This window comes from Equus caballus, chromosome X (genome assembly GCF_041296265.1).
Source record: "Equus caballus isolate H_3958 breed thoroughbred chromosome X, TB-T2T, whole genome shotgun sequence".
NCBI lineage: Eukaryota > Metazoa > Chordata > Mammalia > Perissodactyla > Equidae > Equus > Equus caballus.
In genome coordinates, this window is record NC_091715.1 from 42,175,208 (window position 1) to 42,198,788 (window position 23,581).

General features: G+C 40.6%; 1 long non-coding RNA gene across 2 annotated transcripts in view; it reads right to left on the reverse strand.

The window, feature by feature from the left end:
- LOC138921993 (uncharacterized) overlaps positions 1 to 22,607 on the reverse strand; it is a 54,109-nt gene extending 31,502 nt beyond the window's left edge. Inside the window, exon 1 of one of the 2 annotated variants that reach the window (XR_011435064.1) lies at positions 21,695 to 22,601. This is a non-coding gene — a long non-coding RNA (uncharacterized lncRNA). Of the gene's footprint in view, positions 1 to 21,694 lie in introns of both variants that reach the window. The other variant, XR_011435065.1, reaches the window with a different exon arrangement.
- Positions 22,608 to 23,581: the final 974 nt, after the last annotated feature.

The window sequence follows — 23,581 nt, forward strand, 5'->3', positions numbered from 1 at the left end:
CTTTGTACGCCCATCAAATGTCACAGGGCCCCTTACATGGCAAATGATGTTTTCAGGAATTTTTTTTTTTTTTTTTTAATGAATGAACTAGAGCAATGATTCTTAAGCATTTTGGTCTCAGAAACCCTTTACACGCTTAAAATCTTTTTAAAATTTATTTTATTTTATTTTTTTAATTGCAGTAACATTGGATTATAACATTATATAGCTTTCAGATGTACATCGTAATATATTTCAAATTCTGTGTAGATTACATCATGTTCACCACCCAAAAACTATCCATCCCCTCACATGTGAGCCTAATCACCCTTTTTGCCCTTTTGCTCTCCCCCTCGCCCTTCCCCTATGGTAACCGCCAATCCAATCTTCATTGCTACGTGTTTGTTTGTCATTGTTTTTATCTTCTACTTATGAGTAAGATCAGGCGGTATTTGACTTGCTCCCTCTGACTAATTTCACTCAGCATAATACCCTCAAGGACCATCCATGTTGTCACAAATGGCCGGGTTTCATCATTTCTTATGGCTGAGTAGTATTCCATCAGGTATAAGTGCCACACCTTCTTTATCCATTCGTCCCCTGATGGGCACCTAGGTTGCTTCCAAGTCTTGGCTATTGTGAATAATGCTGCAATGAACATAGGGGTGCATGTATCTTTATGCCTTTGCGTTTTCAAGTTCTTTGGATGAATACCCAGCAGTGGGATAGCTGGATCATATGGTAGATCTATCCTTAATTTTCTGAGGATACTCCACACTGCTTTCCATAGTGGCTCCACCAGTTTGCACTCCCACCAGCAGTGTACTCTCCACATCCTCTCCAACATTTGTTGTTTCCTGTCTTGTTAATTATAGCCACTCTGACCGGCATGAGGTGATCCCTCATTGTGGTTTTGATTTGCATTTCCTTGATAGCTAATGATGCTGAGGATTTTTTCATATGCCTTTTGGCCATCCATACATCTTCTTTGGAGAAATCTCTGTTCAGATCTTTTGCCCGTTTTTGAATTGGGTTGTTGGTTTTTTTTCGTTGTTGAGCTGTATGAGTTCTTGGTATATTTTGGATATTAACCCCTTATCTGATATGTGGTTTGCAAATATCGTCTCCCAATTGTTGGGTTATCTTTTCGTTTTGTTGATGGTTTCCTTTGCTGTGCAGAAGCTTTTTAGTTTGATGTGGTCCCATTTGTTCATTTTTTTCTTTTGTTTCCCTTGCCCGGTCAGACGTGGTACTTGAAAATATGCTGCTCGGACCGATGTCAAAGAGCGTACTGCCTATGTTTTCTTCTAGAAGTTTCATGGTTTCGGGTCTTACGTTCAAGTCTTTAATCCATTTTGAGTTGATTTTTGAGCATGGTGTAAGGGAATGGTCCACTTTCATTCTTTTGCATGTGGCTGTCCAGTTTTCCCAACACCATTTATTGAAGAGACTCTCCTTCCTCCATTGTATGCTCTTGGCTCCCTTGTCGACTATTAGCTGTCCGTAAATGTGTGGGTTTATTTCTGGGCTCTTGATTCTGTTCCATTGACCTGTGTGTCCGTTTTTGTGCCAGTACCATGCTGTTTTGGTTACTATGGCTTTGTAGTATATTTTGAAATCAGGGAGTGTGATACCTGCAGCTTTGCTCTTTTTTTCTCAGGACTCTGTTGGCTATTCAGAGTCTTTTGCTGTTCCATATAAATTTCAGGATTCCTTGTTCTATTTCTGTGAAAAATGTTGGAACTTTGATAGGGATTGCGTGGAACCTGTAGATTGCTTTAGGAAGTATGGACGTTTTAACAATGTTAAGTCTTCCAATCCAAGAGCACGGGATATATTTCCATTTCTTTGTGTCTTATTCGATTTCTTTCAACAATGCTTTATAGCTTTTTAGTGTACAGATCTTTCACCTCTTTGGTTTAGTTTATTCTAGGTATTTGATTCTTTTTGTTGCAGTTGTAAATGGGATTGTATTCTTAATATCTCTTTCTGCTACTTCGTTGTTAGTGTATCGAAATGCAACCGATTTTTGTATGTTGATTTTGTATCTCGTGACTTGACTGTATTCCTTTCTTGTTTCTAAAAGTTTTTCTGTGGATTCTTTAGGGTTTTCTAGATATAAAATCACGTCATTTGCAAAGAGTGACAGTTTCACTTCTTCTTTTCCAATATGGATCCCTTTTATTTCTTTTTCTTGCCTGATTGCTCTGGCGAGGACTTCCAATACTATGTTAAATAAGAGTGGTGACAGTGGGCATCCTTGTCTGGTTCCTGTTCTATGAGGGGTAGCTTTCAGTTTTTCTCCTCTGAGAATGATATTTGCTGAGGGTTTGTCATATATGGCCTTTATTACGTTGAGGTATTTTCCTTCTATCTCCATTTTATTGAGAGTTTTTATCACAAATGGATGCTGTATCTTGTCAAAAGCTTTCTCTGCATCTATTGAGATGATCATGTGATTTTTATTCTTCATTTTGTTAATGTGGTGTATCACGTTGATCGATTTGCGGATGTTGAACCATCCCTGCATCCCTGGAATGAAACCCACTTGATCATGTTGTACGAGCTTTTTAATGTATTGTTGTATTCGATTTGCTAGAATTTTGTTGAGGATTTTTGCATCGATGTTCATCAGTGCTATTGGCCTGTAACTTTCTTTTTTCGTGTTGTCCTTGTCTGGTTTTGGTATCAGGATCATGTTGGCTTCGTAGAATGAGTTAGGAAGCCCCCCCTCCCCTTCAATTTTTTGGAAGAGTTTGAGAAGGATAGGTATTAAGTCTTCCTTGCACATTTGGTAGAATTCGCCAGGGAAGCCGTCTGGTCCTGGATTTTTATTTTTTGGGAGGTTTTTGATTGCTGTTTTGATCTCCTTACTGGTGATTGTCCTATTCCCATTCTCTACTTCTTCTAGGTCCAGTTTTGGAAGGTTGTATGATTCTAAGAATTTATCCATTTCTTCTAGATTATCCAATTTGTTGGCGTATAGCTTTTCATAGTATTGTCTTATTATCTTTTGTATTTCTGAGGTGTCCGTTGTAATCTCTCCTCTTTCATTTCTGAATTTATTTATTTGAGCCTTCTCTCTTTTTTTCTTGGTGAGTCTAGCTGAGGGCTTGTCAATTTTGTTTATCTTTTCAAAGAACCAGCTCTTGGTTTCATTAACTTTTTCTATTGTTTTTTTTTTTAGTTTCTATTTCGTTTATTTCTGCTCTGATTTTTATTATTTCCTTCCTTCTGCTGACTTGGGGCTTTGTTTGTTCCTCTTTTTCCAGTACCTTTAGATGGGCTGTTAGATTTTTTTATTTGTGAGTTTTCTTGTTTGTTGAGGTAGGCCTGAATTGCTATAAACTTCCATCGTAGAACCGCTTTTGCTGTATCCCACAGATTTTGGCATGTCGTATTTTCATTTTCGTTTGTCTCCAGGAATTTTTTGATTTCTCCTTTGATTTCTTTCTTGACCCAATCGTTGTTCAGTAGCATTTTGTTTAATCTCCACATATTTGTGGCTTTTCTGGTTTTCTTCCTGTAGTTGATTTCTGGTTTCATACCTTTGTGGTCAGAAAAGATGCATGGTATTATTTCGACCTTCTTAAATGTATTGAGACTTGTTTGGTGGCCTAATGTGTGATCAATCCTGGAGGATGTTCCATGGGCATTTGAAAAGAATGTGTATTCTGTGGTTTTTGGATGGAATGCGCATAGAATATTTTGAGGACATGAAAGTGATTTTGTTTATGTGACTCATATCAATTGATGTTTATCATATTAGAAATTAAAACCAATAAATTTTTCAAACACAACAATATACAGACACGCATTCCATTAAATGTCAGAGTGATGAAGTCATCACAGGTCATGTCATCTCTGGAAGACTCTGCTGTGCACTAGAGAGTGAATAAGAGTGGAAAAGGCAGCTAACTTTTACTATTACTATAAAAATAACTTTGACCTCTCTAATCCCATGAAATGGCCTTGCGAACTCCTGACCTAGAGGTTAATGTTGCAAATTGTGGGGAACTATAAATTCAGGGGAATCCACCTGGCAAACTGAAGCTTTGACTTTTAACCTGCCATCTGGAATCACTGCTCTCCACTGAAGTCTTCACTCTGTCTTCAGCACCTGCATGAATTAATGAAGGAAACTTGAGGCTGTAGATCTGGCCTTCAACCAACTAGTGGAGGACTGGTAGCTGCGTTTGCCTCCCCAGTGTGGCTGCAAGTAATGTGTGTGGTCTGAGTATATCAGTGAACACCTAGATGAGGAAGCGCGTAATTGCCTAACGCATGATTTGACCAAGCACTAGATAGACAGTGAACGTACAAAAATACCCTAGTTGTGATTCTGAGACTCCTAGGAACATACACACATCAGTTAGGGGATAACTGTGTAGAAATTGCGTTCAAGAGTTTTATATTTAATTGTTTTCTTGAGATGATGCCTCCTCCCAAAGGAAAATAATGTGCCTACTTATTTAGAAACACATATTTCCACTATTAAATTACAAATGATTCTTCTTTTGAAGAGAACATTAATATTTGCATTTGTCCAGGTTGCATGGAACATACGTGAGGCTTTTTTTTCATATGTTCTTTGTTTGCTGCCTTGACATGTGTTGTAGCTACGAGGCTGTTAATAACAATTCACTAGCCCCGATGCAATATTAAGAAAACTGGTAGATGATTGCTTTCTATGTTTGCTAGATTATAGCTGCTGCTAACAACTGAACCAAATATCTACCTCCAATCGATAGAAAATTTGAAAGAACCGAAAGACTAAAATGAGTACCCAAAGACAAATGCTAACATTTTTCCGTTTTTGCACGCACATGCTCTATCTTGTCTATTTTTATATGTCTAGCTATCTATAAATTATCTATTTAAACTTTATGCTCTACCATTTGAAAGAAAAATTCAGATATTATGACACTTGACTCTTAAACATTTCAGCATTCAATTCTTAAAAATAAGGACATTTTCCTATATAACCTCATTACCGTTAGCAAACCAAAATATTAACGTTAATTCAATGATACTATGTAAGTAAGTATATTTTTAATTTTCTCAAATGTTCCCCAAATGTCTTTCATAGACCCTTCTCTTCCCCCAATACAATAGATTCAATTATTCAATCTGCTGGCTGTATGCCTCTCTTTTCTCCTTTATTAAAGATCTAGAACAAATCCCTCAACCTTCCTGTTTTGTTTTGTTTTCCATGACATTGAACTTTTGAACACTCTACCCAGTTTCCTTTCATAATGTTCCACAATCTATATTTGTCTGTTTCCTCATGATTGTATTCTGGTTAAACAATTTTGGCAAGAATACTACATGAGTGGGACTATATATTTAATATTTTACATCAAAAGGCATATAATGTCAGTTTACCCCAATCTTGACTAAAATGTTGACCACCTACTCTTTCCAGTTAAAGGAATATTTTCCCCTAGTAGTTAGTAAGTAATCTGTGGGTTAATAACTTCAATATCCTATTCTCTAATAATATTTCATGCAATGATTTTATCGTTCATTGATTATCCTGGCCTAAATCAATTTTTACATTGTGTGCTGCATTTATTAACTAGTATTCTTATTTAAAGAAGAATTGTTTCCCCAATTTTCCCTCTCATTCTTCACTCTTTTTAAAAATCTCTTGCGCTAACTAGACTATCAACTTTTTAAAGCAGACACTCCTTCAGTTCTTCCATATGCCTTTCCTAGAATATTTTGTGTCATACCATATGTCCCAGATGCATGAGAAAATATTAACTAGATTGAAAGGGACAAACCAGAGAAATCATGATCCTCCTTCATGTCACCAATAAAATTTAATAATAATAACGAGTGTTCCCATTACTGAGAACTCACCATATGCCTGACATTAGGCTGAACACTTTAAATGCATTCTATTTTTAAATTACGACAACAATTCTACAAAGTAGGCATTATTCTTAATCCCAGTTTACACAGGATATAGCTGAGGCGGAGAGAACTTAGTCAACTCAGAGAAGGTTAGTCAATAGTTAATTGTTGCTGATCACATCAACTCCTGAAATCGGGGATTCTGTGATCTGACTCTGAGCTAATATCTAGGCAGAAAAGAATAATTATTCCTAGCAGAATAACATGTTTAGGGTTCTGTGAAATTGGATGTTATGAGGCCCTAACAAATCTATCTGAACAATGTTATATAGTTGAAGATGTATCAGTCTGCTCTTTTCTAATAGTATCCAGTAAATAAGTGTATGTCCCGTTGACCGACTGTCTAAATTTCTACCAGACATTTTACATACCATATCTCTTTTTAACTCCAGGTGACACTTTAAGGGTGTTTCAGTTTAACGTCAACAGAAATAAGGATGTGGATCGAAAATCAGTAGCTTTCAAAGAACTGCCAGACAATCTTTTCCAAAGTGGTCATATCATTTTGCATACTCAACAGCAATGAATGACAGTTCCCGATTCTCCACGTCCTTGTCAGTATCTGGTATCGTCAGTGTTTGGAATCTTAGCTATTCTAATAGATGTGCAGTAGTATCTCTCTCTTGTTTTAATTTGCAATTCTCTAATGACACTTGATGCTGAGCATTTTTTTCCATATGCTTACCTGCCATCTGTATTTCTTCTTTGGTGAGTTATCTGTTGCAGTCTCTTTCCCATTTTTTAACTGGGTTGCTTGTTTGTTTTATTTTTAGCTCTGTGTATACTTTGGATACTAATCCTTTATCAGATATTTGTTTTGTAAATATTTTCTCCCAGTCTGTGGCTTTTTAAAAAAAAAAAAAAAATTCAGTTAGCAGTGTTTCTCACAGAGCCTAAGTTTTAATTTTAATGAATTCTAACTCATCATGTTTTTCTTTCATGAACTGTTTTTTTGATGTTTAATCTAAAAAGTTATCACCAAACCCCCAAGGTCACCTAGATTTTCTCCTATGTTATCTTCTAGAAGTCATATAGTTTTGCTCTTTACATTTAGGTTTATGATCCATTTTGAACTAAATTTTTGAAAGTTTTAAGGTCTGTGTCTAGATTTTTTTTTTTTTTTTTTGGCAGGTGGATGTCCAGTTGTTCCAGCACCATTTGATGAAAAGGTTATCCTTTCTTCATTAAATTGTCTTTGCTTTTTGCTCAAACATCAGCTGACTATATTAGTGTCTATTCTAATCCACTGATCTATTTGTCAACTATTTTACCAATACCACACTGTCTTGATTATTGTAGCTTTATAGTAAGTGTTGAAGTTTGTTCTTCTTCAGTATTGTGTTGGCTATGCTAGGTCTTTGGTCTTTCCATATAAACTCTAGGATAAGTTTGGTGATATCAACAAAATAACTTGCTGGGATTTTGCTTGGGATTGCATTGAATCTATAGATCACGTTCTTGACAATATTGAGTCTTCCTTTCCATGAACATGGAATCTCTCTCCAACTATTTAGTTTTTTTCTGATATCTTTCATCAGAGTTTTGTAGTTTTCCACATACAGATTTTGTACATATTTTGTTAGACTTATACCTAAGCATTTCATTTGGGGGGGCGGGTGGTGCAAAGGTAAATGGTACTGTGTTTTTTATTTTGAATTCCAGTTGTTCATTGCTGGTACATAGACAAGTAGTTGGTTTCTTATTTTTAACCTTGTATCCTTCAACCGTACTGTAACCACTTATTACTTCCAGGAGATTTTTCTTTTTCTTTTTTGGTTGATTCTTTAGGACTTTCTGCATAGACGATCATGTCATCTGTGAAAAAAAGACACTTTAATGTCTTCCTTCACTAACTGTATACCTTTTCTTTTCTCGTACTATTGCATCAGCTAGGAATTTGAGCACAAGGCTGAATAGGAGTGGTAATAGGGGACATATTTGTCTTGCTCCTAATGTTAGAGGGAGAGCATCTAGTTTCTCATCCTAAGTGTGATGTTAGCTGTAGCTTTTTTTGTAGATGTTCTTTATCAAGTGGAAGAACTTCCGCTCTATACCTGTTTTTCTAGGAGGTCTTTTTTTCGTGAATGGGCGTTAGATTTTGTCTATTGATATGATCATGTGACTTTTTTCTTTAGCCTATCGATGTGATGGATTAATTATTTTTCAAATGTTGAACCACACTTGCGTACCAGGAATAAATCTCACTTGATCGTGGTGTAGAATTCTTTTTATACATTGTTGGACTTGATTTGCTAACAATTTTTGAGGATTTTCCCATCTATATATGTGGGAGATATTGGTCTGTAATTTTCCTTTTTCGTAATACTCTTGTCTGGTTTTGGTAATGAGGGTAATGCTGGCCTCATCGAATGAGTTAGGAAGTGTTCTGTCTGCTTCAATTTTCTAGAAGATATTGTAGTGATAACTGGCATTGCTGCTTCTTTGAATGTTTGGTAGAATCCACCAGTCAATGCATCTGAGCCTGGTGCTTCCTCTTTTGGAAGGTTATTAGTTATTAATTCAATTTTTTTTAATAGATAAAGGCCTGTTCAGATTACCTACTTCTCCTTGAATGATTTTTGGTAGATTGTGTCTTTCAAGGAATTAGTCCACTTCATCAAAGTTCTCAAATTTGTGGACATGGAGTTGTTCATAACATTTTTTATTATTCTTTTAATGGCCATGGGATCAGTAGTGATAGTCCCTCTTTCATTTCTGATATGAGTAATTTGTAATCTTTCTTTGTTTTGGTTAACCTAGACAGAGATTTATCAATTTTATTGATCTTTTCAATGAACCAGGTTTTGGTGTCATTGATTTTTCCCTGTCAATTTTCTGTTTTCAATTTTATTGATTTCCACTCTAATTCTCATTATTTCTTTTCTTCTGCTTACAATAGATTCAATTTGTTCTTCTTTCTCTAGTTTCCTAAGGTGGAAGCTTAGATTATTGGCTGTAGATCTCTCTTCTTTTCTCATATATGCATTCCATACTATAAATTTCCATCCAAGCATTGCTTTGACTGCATCCTAAAATTTTGCTAAGTTGTAGTTTCATTCTTATTTAGTTCATAATACTTTTTAATTTCTCTAGAGACTTCTTCCTTGACTCATGTGTTATTTTGGAGTGAAGCTTTTTGTTTAACCTCAGGATAGTTTGGGATTTCCAGCTTTCTGCTACTGATTTCTAGTTTAATCCCATTGTGGTCTGAGAACATGCTTTGTACGAATTCTATTCCTTTAAATTTGTTAGAGTGTGTCTTATGGGCCAGAATGTGGTCTATCTTAGTGATGCTCCATGGGAGTTTCAGGAAAATGTGTTTTCTAATGTTCTCAGACGCAGTATGCTATAAACATCAATTTGATCCACTTGATTGATGGTGCTGTTCTGTTCACCTATACCTTTACTGATTTTTTTGCAGGCTGGCTGGATGTATCGTTTATTGATAGAGGGTTGTTGTGGTCTCCAGCTGTAATAGTGGATTTGTCTATTTCTCCTTGCCATTCTATCAGCTTTTGGCTCCATATTTTGATACTCTATTGTTAAACACATATACATTAAGGATTATTGTGTCTTCTTGGACTATGAACCCCTCTGTCATTATGTAATGCTCCTGTTTATCCTCAGTAATGTTCCTTGCTTTGAAGTCTCCTTTGTCTGAAATTAATATTACTACTCCAGCTTTCTTCTGATTAGAACTAGCAAGAATTTTTTCAGGTTGTTGCTAATACTTTTCTTCTGTACTTAATGTGGCATTATTTTGTTGTTAAATTTAGGAAATTAAAAAAATTAATTCACCAAGTTCAGCCATACTAGGCTGAAATTTTCGTATCAGACCTACCCTCCCACAGGTAACAATTATATATATTCACCCACACAGAGGCACGCGCTTACCTGAAGGCACAATGAGTGAACATAAGTAGTCAGAAATTAGAGGAGAGTGACATTTTTTTAAAAAAGAGACTCTCCTTTTAATCATTCTTCAGTCCATTTGTCCATTCGTTGATTGTATAAACCAATTTTTCCTTTTGTAATGCCTCATTTTATTTTTGCTTTTTGAGAGTGACATTTTTAAGAAGAGTGAGTTTACCATTTTTGATGGATTTTAGTCTGAGAGCAGGTTCCAGTCTTTATCTCCAGGGTGACTAAAATCTCAAACGGAAAATATGTAGTTTTAATTGCTTGAAAAACTAGAATGCAATGTTGGGGGGAAACCATAGCAGATAGAAAGTGAGGCAGGTAAATGCTGCTATAGAAATAGCCAGAGAGGAGGAAGCCAAGTTCTTCACATAATATTTGCAAAATTCTTGGCTGACCTCTGAACTCCAAATACGAGGGCAGACTCCAAGCTGGCTAACTAAGGCTTAAAAAAACGGAATTGAGTGACATCACCAAGATGCCAGAGTGGGTGACCCCAGCCTCCATCCTCCTGCAAAGAACAACAATTAGACAGCTATCCACAAATAAAAATAACTTTGGGAGAGCTCAGGGGTATACTTAAGAAGCTTCAGCAACACAGTGGAACAAAATACCTGAGAATAGCCACACAGAAAAGATAGGAAAAACAGTATCATTTTGCCATCCCCCATGCCAGCATTGCTCAGTGCCAAGACGGAACTCCCTGGCTCAAGAGAGTTGCCCTCACCAGGAAAAGGAAAGCAGGGTATGTGGCCAGCTTCCCCCGCCTTTCAGGGCACTGCATGAAGGACTCACATTTGGTTTCATCCCACACAGAGACCAGCAAAGCTCAGACGTCTAGAGATGGCTAGGAACAAGGAAGAAGGGCAGGGGCTATAAGGATCAGCGACGTAGTGGGAGCACCCATGGTTCTCAGGGGCCTGCTCTGCAGAGGACCCCAATAGCCTTTGCCTCTGAGGACCTCAACATCCCTGGAGGATACGGTGAGCAGGCCCCTGCAGCTTTCATCACTGAGGACCCTATTGCAGACTCCTCTGCAGAGGATCCCAGCAATTCTGTCGCTGAGGAAACCAATGGCCAGCAGAGCTACTGCAGACCCCCAGCAGATTTTGCCACTAAGGGCCCCACAGGTTTTCAGGTTCACAGGCACTAGCTGTCTGAGTTCGACCTCACCTGCTCCCCACCACACATCAGAGCCACCCCAGCCAATGCCATCACAGACGTCCCAGCCTGGGATCTCTGCCAACCCCAGCCTCTGCGGATACAAGTGTGCATGGCACCAGCTTAGGCCCCCACGGCCAACCCCCATCACTGCGTGCATGCCCATAGCTAGCCCCAGCAGCTGCATGAGTGCACGCCAAAAGCCCAGGCCTCTGCAGCTGCTCGGGTGCCCGGAGCCAGCCCTGACTCCTGTCACTGGCTTGCATCGCCATGCATGTGCCAGTGGCTAGCCTCTGCAGACACACGAGTGCATGCCAACAGCCCAGTCCCCTGAAGCTACACATGCACCTGGATCTGGCCCCAACTGCTGTCATTAGCCTTCACTGCCACACATGCCTACAGCTAGCCCCTGCATCTGTGCACCTGCATGCCACTGGCCCTGACTTCCATCATTGGCTTTCATGGCTGGGCACACACCAGTGGCTAGCTGCATAAATGCAAGCTGAAAGCCCATGGCCCCGCTGCTACTTGTGTGCCCAGACCTGACCCTGACTCCTGTCACTGACCTGCACTGCCTCACATGCCTGCAGCTAGCCCCTGCATGCCACCAGCCCAACTCCTGTCACTCGTCTCCACTGCTGTGCATGTGCCCACAGCTTGCCCATGCAGCCTCACGAGTATATACCAACAACCAAAGCCCCACAGATGCTTGTGGGCCCAAATCTGGCCCCAATTCCTGTCACTGGCCTGCACCACCATGCACACCCACAACCAGCTACTACAGCCGTCCACACGCAGGCTGCTGGTCCTGACTCCTGTCACCAGCTACCATTACCATGCATGTGCCAGCAGTTACCGCTGCAGATGCATGATGGCATGCCGACAGCCCAGGCCCCGACGTGCGCTTGTGCACTGGGATTAGGCCCTGATCCCGTCATTCACCTGCATCGCCATTTGTACCCACTGCTAGCCTCTGCAGCAGTGTACCTGCATGCCCCTTCCCCCAACCCCTGTCACCGGCCCCCACTGCTGTATGTGTGCCCTCGCCTAGGCCCTGCAGCCAAAAAAGTGCATGCTGACAGTCCAGGCCTCTGCAGCTCCTCCTGTGCCCACAGTTGGCCACAGCCCTGGTCACTGGACACCAGCCCTCGCTGCTGAAACTGGAGGTGCTGCTAAGGACCTCAACAGCCCCTGCAGCCACCACAAGCCCCCTGCAGCCCCTGCCACCAAGAATCACGCAGGTGTTGAATTGAACACGAGCTGCCTGAGCTAACAAGACACCATGGCCCCTGGATGAGAACTGCCATATGGCCTTGTACTTGGTGTGCCACACCATACGACCTTGGATTACAACATACTCCAGCATGACCCCACCCAGAGATGGAGATATTTCCTTACAGAAGTCAGTCCATAAAGTCTGGAAGAGGTGAACGTGTCCTCAAATGCACAGACACCTAGGCGAGGCTACAGGGATCATGAAGAATCAGGGCAACATGATACCATCAAAGGAAAACAATAAACTTCTAGTAACTGACCCCAAAGAAATGGAGACCCGTGAACTGCCTGAAAAACAATTCAAAATAATTGTTCTAAAGAAGCCCAGAGAGCTACAAGAGAAGAGAGAGAACAATTTAACCGAACCAGGAAACCAATACAAGAACAAAATGAGACGTTCAAGAAAGAGATAGAAAACATAAAGAAGCAACAAACAGAAATCTTGGAGCTGAAAAATACAATGAATGAACTAAGAAATGCAATAAAGAGTTTCAACAGCAGACACCATCAAGCGAAAGAAAAAACTAGTAAGCACAAAGGCAAGTCATTTACAATTATCCAGTGAGAAGAACAAAAAGAAAAATGAGCAGAAATGAAGAAAGCTGTGGGGCTTATGTGACACCATCAAACAAAACAATATTCGCATGATCGGAATCCAAAAAAGGGAAGAGAGGGAGAAGGGAGCAGGAAGCCTTTTTAAAGAAATAATGGCTGAAAACTTCCAAAATCTGGGGAAAGAAATGGACATCCACGCACGTGAAGCTCAAAGGTCCCCAACCATGTTCAACGCAAGGAAGACTTCACCAAGACATGTTATAATAACACTGTCAAAAATCAAAGACAAAGAGAGAAACCTGAAAGCAGCAAGAGAAAAGAAGCTCATCATAAACAAGGGAATCTCCATCAGACTATCAGCAGATTTCTTAGCAGAAACCTTGCAGGCCTGGACAGAGTGGGATTATATATTAAAAGTGTTAAAAGAAAAAAGCTGCCAACCAAGAATACTTTACCCAGCAAAGCTAACCTTCAGAATTGAAGGAGAGAGAGAGAGACAAAAGTTCCCAGACAGACTAAAGCTGAAAGAGTTCATCAACGCTACCTACCTTACAAGAAATGATAAACGGAGTTGTCCAAGCTGAAAGAAAGGATGCTAACTAGTAACATGAAAACATATGAAAATATAGAGTAAGACTCAGAATACACTAATATTGTAATGGTGCTGTGTAAATCACATAACTCTAGCATAAAGGTTAAAATACAAAAGAATTAAAAATACCTCAGCAACATAATTTGTTAATGGATACGCAATACAAAAAGATGTAAATTGTGATAACAAAAACATTATATTTGGGGGGGGTGGTAAAAGTGTTGAGCTTTTATATGTAAAGTTAAGTTGTTATCAGTTTAACATAGACTGTTATAACTATAAGATATTTTATGTGAGCTCCGTGGTCACCACAAAGAAAAAGTCTACAGTAGAGTCACAAAAGAGAAAGAGAAAGGGATCAAAGCATACCACTATAGAAAATCATCAAATCAAAATCACAAAAGAAGAGAACAAGTGAATAGGAGAGGAAGAAAGGATCTATAAAACATCCAGGAAACAATGAACAAAATAGCAATAGTAAGTCCCTATCTATCAATAATTACTTTAAAAGTAAATGGATTGAGTTTTCCAATCAAAAGACATAGAGTGGCTGATTGAATGAAAAAACAAGACCCAGCTACATGCTGCCTGCAAGAGACTCACTTCACCTTTAAGAACACACGTATCTGAAAGTGAAGGGATGGAAAAAGATATTCCACGCAAATGGAAACCTAAAGAGACCAGGGGTGCCTACAGTTATATCAGACAAAATACACTTTACATCAAAAACCGTATAACACATATGGTTATTATAAAATGATAAAGGGATCAATTCATAAGAGGAAATAACAGTAGCGAATATATATGCCCCAGCATCCAAGCTTCTAAATATACAAAGCAAATGTTAGCTGAAGGGAGAAATAGAAAGCAATACAATAATAGAAGGGGACCACATTATCCCACTTTCCACAGTGGATAGATCATCCAGAAAATCAATGGGGAATCACTGGACCTCAACTACTCTTTAGACCAAATGGACATGACAGACACATACGGAACATTCCATTTAACAGCAGCAGAATACACATTCTTCTCAAGCATTCACAGAACACTTTCCAGGATAGATTATATGTTAGGCCACAAAAGAAGTCTTTTATTGTTGTCACCGTCAAGTCAATTCCAACCGCTAGCAGTCCTGTGTACAACAGAGTGGAAGCCTGACCAGTATTTTTGTGCCATCCTCTCACCTCCCGGCACTATATCAGACAATGTTCTGTTGCTAATTAACAGAGCTTTCCAAGCCAAGTTTTTCAAAAGTGGGTGGCCAGCTCCTTCTTCCTAGTTTGTCTTAGTCTGGAAGCTCTACTGAAAACTGTCCACCATGGGTGACCCTGCTAGTATTTGAAATTCTGGTGGCATAGCTTTCAGCATCACAGCAACACACAGCTGCCACAGTATGACAACCAACAGACGGGTGCTATGGTTCTCTGACTGGGAAACAAACCTGAGCCAGGGCAGTGAGAGCATTCACTCTGAACCACTAGACCACCAGGGCTGGCCAAAAAGTCTTAGAAAACTTAAAAGGATTGAAAGCATACCAAGTATCATTTCTGACCATAATGGTACAAAACTGGAAGTCAAAAACAAGAGGAAAGCAGGAAATTTCACAAATAGGTGAAAATTAAACAACATACTCCTGAACAACCAATGGGTCAAAGAAGAAATCAAAAGGGAAATCAAAAAATATCTTGAAAAAGAAAAAAATGGAAACACAGCGTACCAACACTTACAGCATGCAGTAAAAGCAGTTCTAAGAGGGAAGTTTATAGCAATAGATGCCTACATTAAGGGAAAGTGAAAGACCTCAAATAAACTACCTGACTTTACCCCTCAAGGAACGTGGAAACAAAGAACAAACTAAGCCCAAAGTCAGTCAACAACATGAAAGAAATAACAAAGATCAGAGCAGAAATAAATGAAATAAAGACTAGGAAAACAATGGAAGAGATCAATGAAATTATGAGGTATTTGTTTGAAAGGTAAACAACGTTGACAAACCTTTGGGTAGACTCAAAAAACAAAAAAAGATAGAAGACTCAAATAAATAAAATCAGAAATAAAAAACGATACATTAAAACCGATACCACAAAAATATAAACGGTCATAAGAGACTACTGTGAACAACTTTATGCCAACACATGGGATGACCTAGAACAAATGGACAAGTTCCTAGAAACACACAAACTATCAACACCAAAATGAAGGAATAGAAAATTTGAGCAGACCAATAACCAGTAACGAGATTGAATCGGCAATCAACAATCGCCCAACAAAGAAGGACCCAGGACCAGATGGCTTCACTGGTGAATTCTAGTAAACATTTAAGGAAGAATTAATACCAATCCTTATAAAACTCTTCCAAAAACTTGAAGAGGAGGAGGGAAAATTTCCAAACTCATTTTACAAGGCTAGCATTACCCTGATAACAAAGCCAGACAAGGACACTACAAGAAAAGAAAATTATAAGACAATATCCCTGATGAGCCTAGATGCAAAAATATTCAATAAAATACTAGGAAACTAAATTCAACAGCACATTAAAAGCAATACATAACATGGTCAAGTTGACCTTACCCCTGGGATACAACGGTGCTTCCACATATGCAAATCAATAAATGTGATACACCACATCATCAGTATGAAGGGTAAAAATCACACGATCCTCTCAATAGATGCAGAAAAAGCATTTGACGCAATTCAACATCCTTTCATGATAAAAACTTTCAAGAAATTAGGTACAGAAGGAATGCATCTCAGCAAAATAAAAGCATATATGACAGCTAACATCACACTCAATGGGGAAAAGCTGAAAGCTTTTCCTGTAAGACTAGGAATAAGACAAGGGTGCCCACTCTCACCACTTCTGTTCAACATAGTACTAGAAGTCCTAGCCAGAGCAGTTAGGCAAGAAAAAGAAATAAAAGCCATCCAAACCATAAAGGAAGAAGTAAAACTGTCTCTGTTTGCAGGTGACGCAACCTTATATCTAGAAATCCCTGAAGATTCTCCCAAACAACTGTTGAGACTAATAAATGAATTCAGCAAAGTTGCGGGCTACAAAATCAATATACGAAACATCAGTTGCATTTCTATATACTACCAATGAGCTATACAAAAAGCCCTTAAGGAAACAATCCCATTTAGAGGAGCATCAAAAAGAATAAAATACTTAGGAATAAATGTAACCAGGAGGTTAAAGATCTGTACACTGAGAACTATAAAACATCCATGAGACAAACTGAAGAAGACACAAATAAATGGAAACATATTCCGTGCTCATGGATTGGAAGAATTAATGTTGCCACAGTGTCCATTCTACCCAAAGCAACCTACAGATCCAATGCAACCCCTTTCAAAATTCCAATGGCACATTTCACAGACATAGAAAAGAATAATCCTACAATTTGTGTGGAACCACAGAAGGCCCCAAGTAGCTAAGGCAATCTTGAGCAAGAATAACAAAGCCTGAGGCATCGAAACCATGTGGCACTGGCATAAAAACAGACACACAGACCAATGGGGCAGAATAAAGAGCCCCAAAGCAAATGCACGCATATAGGGTCAACGAATATTTGACAGGGGAACCAAAAATGCCCAATGGGGAAAGGATAGTCTCTTCAACAAATGGTGCTGAGAAAACTGGACATCCACAGACAAAAGAATGAAATTGGACCCTTACCTTACCCCATACACAAAAATCAACTCAAAATGGATTAAAGTCTTAGATGTAAGACCCGAAACCCTAAAATTCCTGGAAGAAAACATAGGGGGTAAGCTCCTTGACATTGGTCTTAGCAATGATTTTTGGATTTGGCACCAAAAGCACAGGCAACCAAAGCAAGAATAAGCAGGTTGGACTACATCGAACTAAAACGTTTCTGCACAGCAAAGGAAACAATCAAACCAAAAAAAAAAAAATAAAAATGAAAAGGCAACTTACAGAATGGAAGAAAATATTTTCAAACCATATCTGATAAGGCATTAATATCCAAAATATATAAGGAACTCATATAACTCCATCGCCAAAAAAACAAATAAGCCAACTAAAAATGGGCAAAGGACCTGAATATACATTTTTCCAAAGAGGACATACAAATAGCCGACGGGTACATTAAAAGGTGCTCAGCATCACTAATCTTCAGAGAAATGCAAATCAAAACCACAATGAGATATCACTTCACACCTGTTAGGATGGCTATTATCAAAAACTCAAGCAATAACAAGTGTTGGCAAGGATGTGGAGAAAAGTGAACCCTTGTGGACGATTGGTGGGATTGTAAATTGGTTCAGCCACTATGAAAATCAGTATGGAGTTTCCTCAAAAAGTGAAAAATATAACTACTATGTGATCCAGCAATCCCACTTCTGGGTATAAATTCAAAGGAAATAAAATCACTATCTCGAAGAGATATCTGCACCCCGATGTCCACTGCAGCCTTATTCACAATAGCCAAGGTGTGGAAACAACCTAAGTGTCCATTGACAGGTGAATGGATAAAAAAATGTGAGACACACACACACACACACTGGAATATTATTCAGTCTTAAAAAAGAAAGAAATCCTGCCATTTGTGACAGCATAGATGAACCTGGAGGACATTACGCTAAGTGAAATAAGTCAGACACAGAAAGACAAATATCCTATGATTTCACTTACATGTGGAATCTAAAAAAACAGTTGAATAGTCGTTACCAGAGGCTGGGTGGTAGGTGGGAAAGGGAAAGGGAATATATTGATCAAAGGGTGCATCCTTTCAGTTATAAGATGAATAAGTTCTGGTGATCTAATGTACAGTATGGAGATTATAGGTAATAATAATGTATTGTATACGTGAAACTTGCTAAGAGAGTAGAACTCAGGCGTTTTCAGCAGACACACGCAAAAAAAGGTAACTATGGGAGGTGACATATGTTAATTGGTTTGATTGTGGTAATCTTTTCACAACGTATACATATGTCTAAAGTTTACGTTGTACACATTAAATATACATAATTTGTATTTTTCAAAAATAAATAAATAAAAATGAAACAAAAAAGAAGGGCCAAAAAGCCTGAACTGCTATTCGAGCAGTGACTACACCACATGGGAGATGGAAATTTCAGTTTGACTTCAGCCAAGTTAACCGCCTACCAAAAAGAACCAGATAACTCATAAATATATAGTTAAATAAGCATTCTGAAAATAAAACTATGTCATAATTTAAAATTACATTTAAAAATATAAGTAACAGATATTAGGAATATGACAGAGGAAACAGAGGGTACTATGAGAACAATAGGTGGGGCAGCAATCCAAGATTCAGGTGGGGAGCCATGGAAGTTTTCCTAGAGGAAATGACATCCTAGCTTAGACGTGAAAGGGGAATAAGAGGAAGAAAAGCAAAGGGGGCCCCCCAGGAAGGAGTTAGCAAGACTCCCCACACACAAGGGGTAGTCTGCTTTCAGTATTTCTCTTTTGTACTCTGCCTCTTGGTGGGGCAGGATTTGTAAGGATCTGGATCAGAATAGCCCACCTTCAGGTACGACCTAGACTGTCCGGCTTATTTATCTCACTGGGGTAAACTTCCCCTGTTCCGTAGGCCACATCTGTCCCCATGGGTCAGGGTTTGGCTGTGGGAAGGCTTGGCAGGGAGAGGTCTGATCTCAGTCTGGCTGAGACAATGAGAGAGAGAGCGGGAGAGCAAGAGAGCGAGAGATGAGAGAGAGAGAGAGAGAGAGAGAGAGAGAGAGAGAGAGAGAGAGAGAGGGAGAGAGGGAGAGAGGGAGAGAGGGAGAGAGGGAGAGAGGGAGAGAGGGAGGGAGGGAGGGGGAGAGGGAGAGAGAGAGAGAGAGAGAGAGAGAGAGAGAGAGAGAGAGAGAGAGAGAGAGAGAGAGAGAAAAGATGCTATGCTACTGGGCTTTGAAGATGGAGGAAGGGGTAGGCAGCCTTTAGAAGCTGCAAAAGGCAAGAAACAGATTCTCGCCTAGAGCCTCCAAAGGGGACGCAGCCCTGTGGACTCATTTAGACTTCTGACCTCTAGAACTCTCAAATAATAAATTTGTGTTGTTTCAAGACATTAAGATTGCGATAATTTGTTATCACAATAGGAACCTATTCTTATTGCACAACAGCTGCTGTAGGAAACTATTACAGAATCCCAATTTCTTTCTTGACCATGAGGCCTAACTCAGCCTTCAGTGAACGTTGTGAAGTTATCAAGCGTGTGAAAACCCAGACACTCATCTGGAGAGAAACTGATCTTAGAAAGGGGGGCAGGATTCAGCTGCTTCTCCTCTAAAGGCCTTGAGAGTAGTATAGCAGTTCTGCCTGCCCCACCTGTCTGGAGGACACCTGGTGGCTACTGACCTCAGTGATAGTAGTGTTTGTTGGAATAACAGTTGCTTCCGTGTTGCTCCCTCCCTCCCTCCCTCCCACTCCCCTCCCACTCCCTGTCTCTAATAATTCTCTCTAGCCCCATTGTACAGTAGGTGTTTAATAAACAACTTTGCGCTGTACAGTGTCAATGAAGTAGAGTGGGAAAAGCAGCTACCATTTAACTGAGCATAAGTGAGGCAGAAGAACAGGGGCGTTTAGAGTAGGGGGCTTTGAAGTCACACAGACTTGGGCTCGAATCTCCGCTGCCACCTTCATAGCTGAGGGGCCCAGCCAAGCTCCTGTGTCCTCCTCCACGCAGTGAAGTGACTCACTGGGCACACTCTGGGCTCAGGCTGCCTGGTTCGCATCAGCTTTATTACTAACTCCCAGTGTGACCATGGGAAGTTCTGACCCTCTCTGTGCCTCAGTTCCCTCATTTGAAAAATAAGCTGAGTAATACTTCCAAGTGGCCTTCGTCCGTGTTCCTCGAGTCCCCTGCTCTTGCTGTTAACTTTCTAGGTGAATGGCATAGATGTCGTTCAGGGTTACACTGACAGAATCAAGGGTGTGAACCCACAGGCTAGCGGAATTGTCGAGTACAGATGAGCTCCTTCACACACACAAGGAGACGGCTCTCTCAGGTATCCTGTTTCTTCTTTGGCCACTCATCCCCCAGTCCATCCCAGTCTGCAGCTTCTTCCTTTGTGTCTCTCCTTTGCATTCTCATGATACCCCTAAAAGACTGCTCATTCTCCACGTTAAGCCCTTTCATGTAGTTTGTCCGTTTGTCTGTCTGCCTGCTACACTAGACTGTGAGATACCTGAGGGAAAGAATCAAGTTAAGTTGGCTTTTACCCGTCCAGCATGCAGAACACTTCCTGAGTCTTGGCATAGAGGAAAACGAAAAATAAATCCAATGAAAATTTTAGAAACTTAGGAAATTATTGGAAAATGAATTTAGCAATAATATAATAAACCCCATTCCTTTCTGCTGTATTAAATACTTCAAACATGTCTTTGAATTTACTCCCCACTACACTCGGAATATGGCATATTATTCTCCTTTTCTCATATGAGATTACTGGGACCGAGAGAACTCCAGGACCATTTCCATGGTCGCAGGGCAGGTATGTAACAGAATGAGCATGGATACAGGCAACGTCCAGGTGTCGACGGACGACGTAAAAAGATCTCTTAGGAGAAAGGGCTACAGATACAGTTCGCCAATATTTTATGCCAGTACAGCTATTTTAGGATCGGGGATTGGGGGTGGGGGTGGGGTTGGGGGGGCGTCTCTTGGCCTCACTTTCAACAAGTGGCCAGTCTTGGTAGTGCAGACAAAAGGGTGGCCCGGTAAATTCTTAGAACCTGAGCAGCCACCCCCCCCCCCCGCCCCCACCCAATCTGCACTGCAGGGTGAAGATTTAGCCAGATTTGCGTTTATGGCCGAGGATGCCATACACTGAGGCAGTGTGAGGAAGAGAACTGCCGCCCAACCGCACAGTCGAGAGCGGCCCAGGGATCCCTGCTCCCCTTGCTCCCTGCCCCCCGACTCCCATCCCCACCCTCAGCCTCACCCTCACCCTCACCGCCCCCTCCAGCGCAGCCACTTGGGTCACAGCGCCAGGTGCGCACGGCCGCCCCCTTGTCCATGCCGGGGTCAGAAGCCTGGCGGCGGCAGAGAGCACTACTGAAAGAAAACCAGCAGGCCAAGGAAGACGACTCCAAAGAGCCACAGCTATAGGCACCGCCCTGTCCCCCAAGGAGATGGACCTGGGCGCGCAGCGGGAGCGCTGGGAGACGTTCAGGAAGCCGCGGAGCCTCAGCTGCGAGGGGAGCGCTACGTTCCTGCTGGACACCCTCGAGCACCCAGGCCCCGCGCGCTACACCGGGGGCTGCCACTGCGGCGCCGTTCAATTTGAGCCGGGGCCCCTGCACACCTGTGAGTTCCGGATCGCAGCTGCAGGCTGTGCAGGAAGCAGCAGCACCGACACTTCTCGTCCTGGCCTCGCGCTTCACGCTCCTCCTGGGCGCCGAGAGCATCGTCACGGATCCACCCCGCACGCACCCGCCCGGCGCTGCACAGCTTCTGCGGCAGGGGTGGGGTGCAGAGTTTCCACGCAGCTGCTTCTGACCCCGGGGCTTACGCCGTCGCTCCGCACTGCCTGGGCCAGGGAACATTTTCCCTGGAGGTAAAGCCCACGAACACGTGGAGGCCCCCTTACGCGCGTGTACCAGTCCACGCTCAGCTGTAAGCAATTTAGCAAATTTACCCTTTAGGTGTTCTGTGTTTATGGTTCGACAAGCATCTGTGCCAGGTAAGCAGATCTTGGTTGTGACTCGCTGCATCTGCCTTTCGGGTGGTGGTTTGCCCTGCAACCTCAGTTCTCCAACCAATGAGTTCAAAAACAAAGAAACCAACCCACGTTGATTCAGTTTTTCCGGCGTCTTCTTGTTACAAGACGGGGGTGACGATCTCTAACGTCTTTACACGAGAGCGCTGAAACTACAAGTTCTCACTTGTGGGCACTTTTTGCGATATGCTACAATCAGTATAAGGCTATGATTTAGGAATATCATGGTAAGTTCCAGAGAAACAGAAAAGATGAAAGTTGTCTCAGGGAGCCAGAGCAGAAGTGTACCGGTAGGGTGTGTGTGTGAGACAGAGACTTTGGAATGAAATGACTTCTGATTTCATTAAAGGCTAGTGTTACTATTTAACTTTTAAGATCATGTCTGTATGTTATTTTGAGAAAATTAAAGAATAAGTGATGAATTTTCTGTAGAAGTTCTATGTAGAAAAATACATAGAAATAATAAGCTTAATTTCACGAAGATGAAATAACTGCTCAAAGATACATACAGTTCCTAAAACAGTTATTGCCTCCCACTTGTTGATGTTACTTGTGACTATTTTGTAAATTAATACACGTTTTCCTCTTGATCCCAGCAGGTTTGCACATTAATTGACTTGAGTAATAATGTAAACATTGCGCTTTGCTGAATCTGGGGTAAACAGTGCAAGGGAGGGGACTAAATTCCCATTTCCCAGATGAGGAAACTCAGGCTCAAAAGATTCGGTGACTTGCCGAAGGTCATACACCAAGTAAGTGGTGGAGCTGGGGCAGTCACTCAAGTCCGTCTGATATCAGCATCCATGTTATTTACAGTATATTTCTCTCCCTTCCCTAGAATGCACATTTTTGAATACCCACACGTTTGTCAGAAAATAGTGTTCTTCTTCCACTAGGTTTTGGAACCAAAATTCCTGTTGAATGCACCAGAAAAGTTGAACACAATCATCCCATTCTTTTAAGAAATTACAAATTCCTAAAAGAATAAAAAAGTGATTTTAGAAGCTAGAAGAAAAGATAGAAATCTTCCAAATTTATTTAATGAAGAAAGTTCAAACCCTGATTCCAACACCTAGAAGAGACAGCATCACACACACACACACACACACACACACACACAAATACAAATATGGATCTACTTCACTTATTAGCATGGATTAAGTTTTTTATCAATAAAGTTTGAATGGATAAAATTCAACAGTATATAAAAAATCTACCACATCCCGGCAGTCTCCTAGCCATGAGAGCATGGTGTAATATCAGGAAATATTTTAATAATCTATGATATCAATAACTCAAAGGAGAAAAATCATATGCTGATCTGAAGTGCTGAACAAGAATTCGATAAATTCAATCAATCTGATAGACTCTGCGGTTTTTCTCAGTTCTTGTTTAATTGGCCTGTCATCAGCTGACAGAATTATGTCCTCTACTACTACACATCCACGACCCCTTATCTCAAACTCTTGGGAC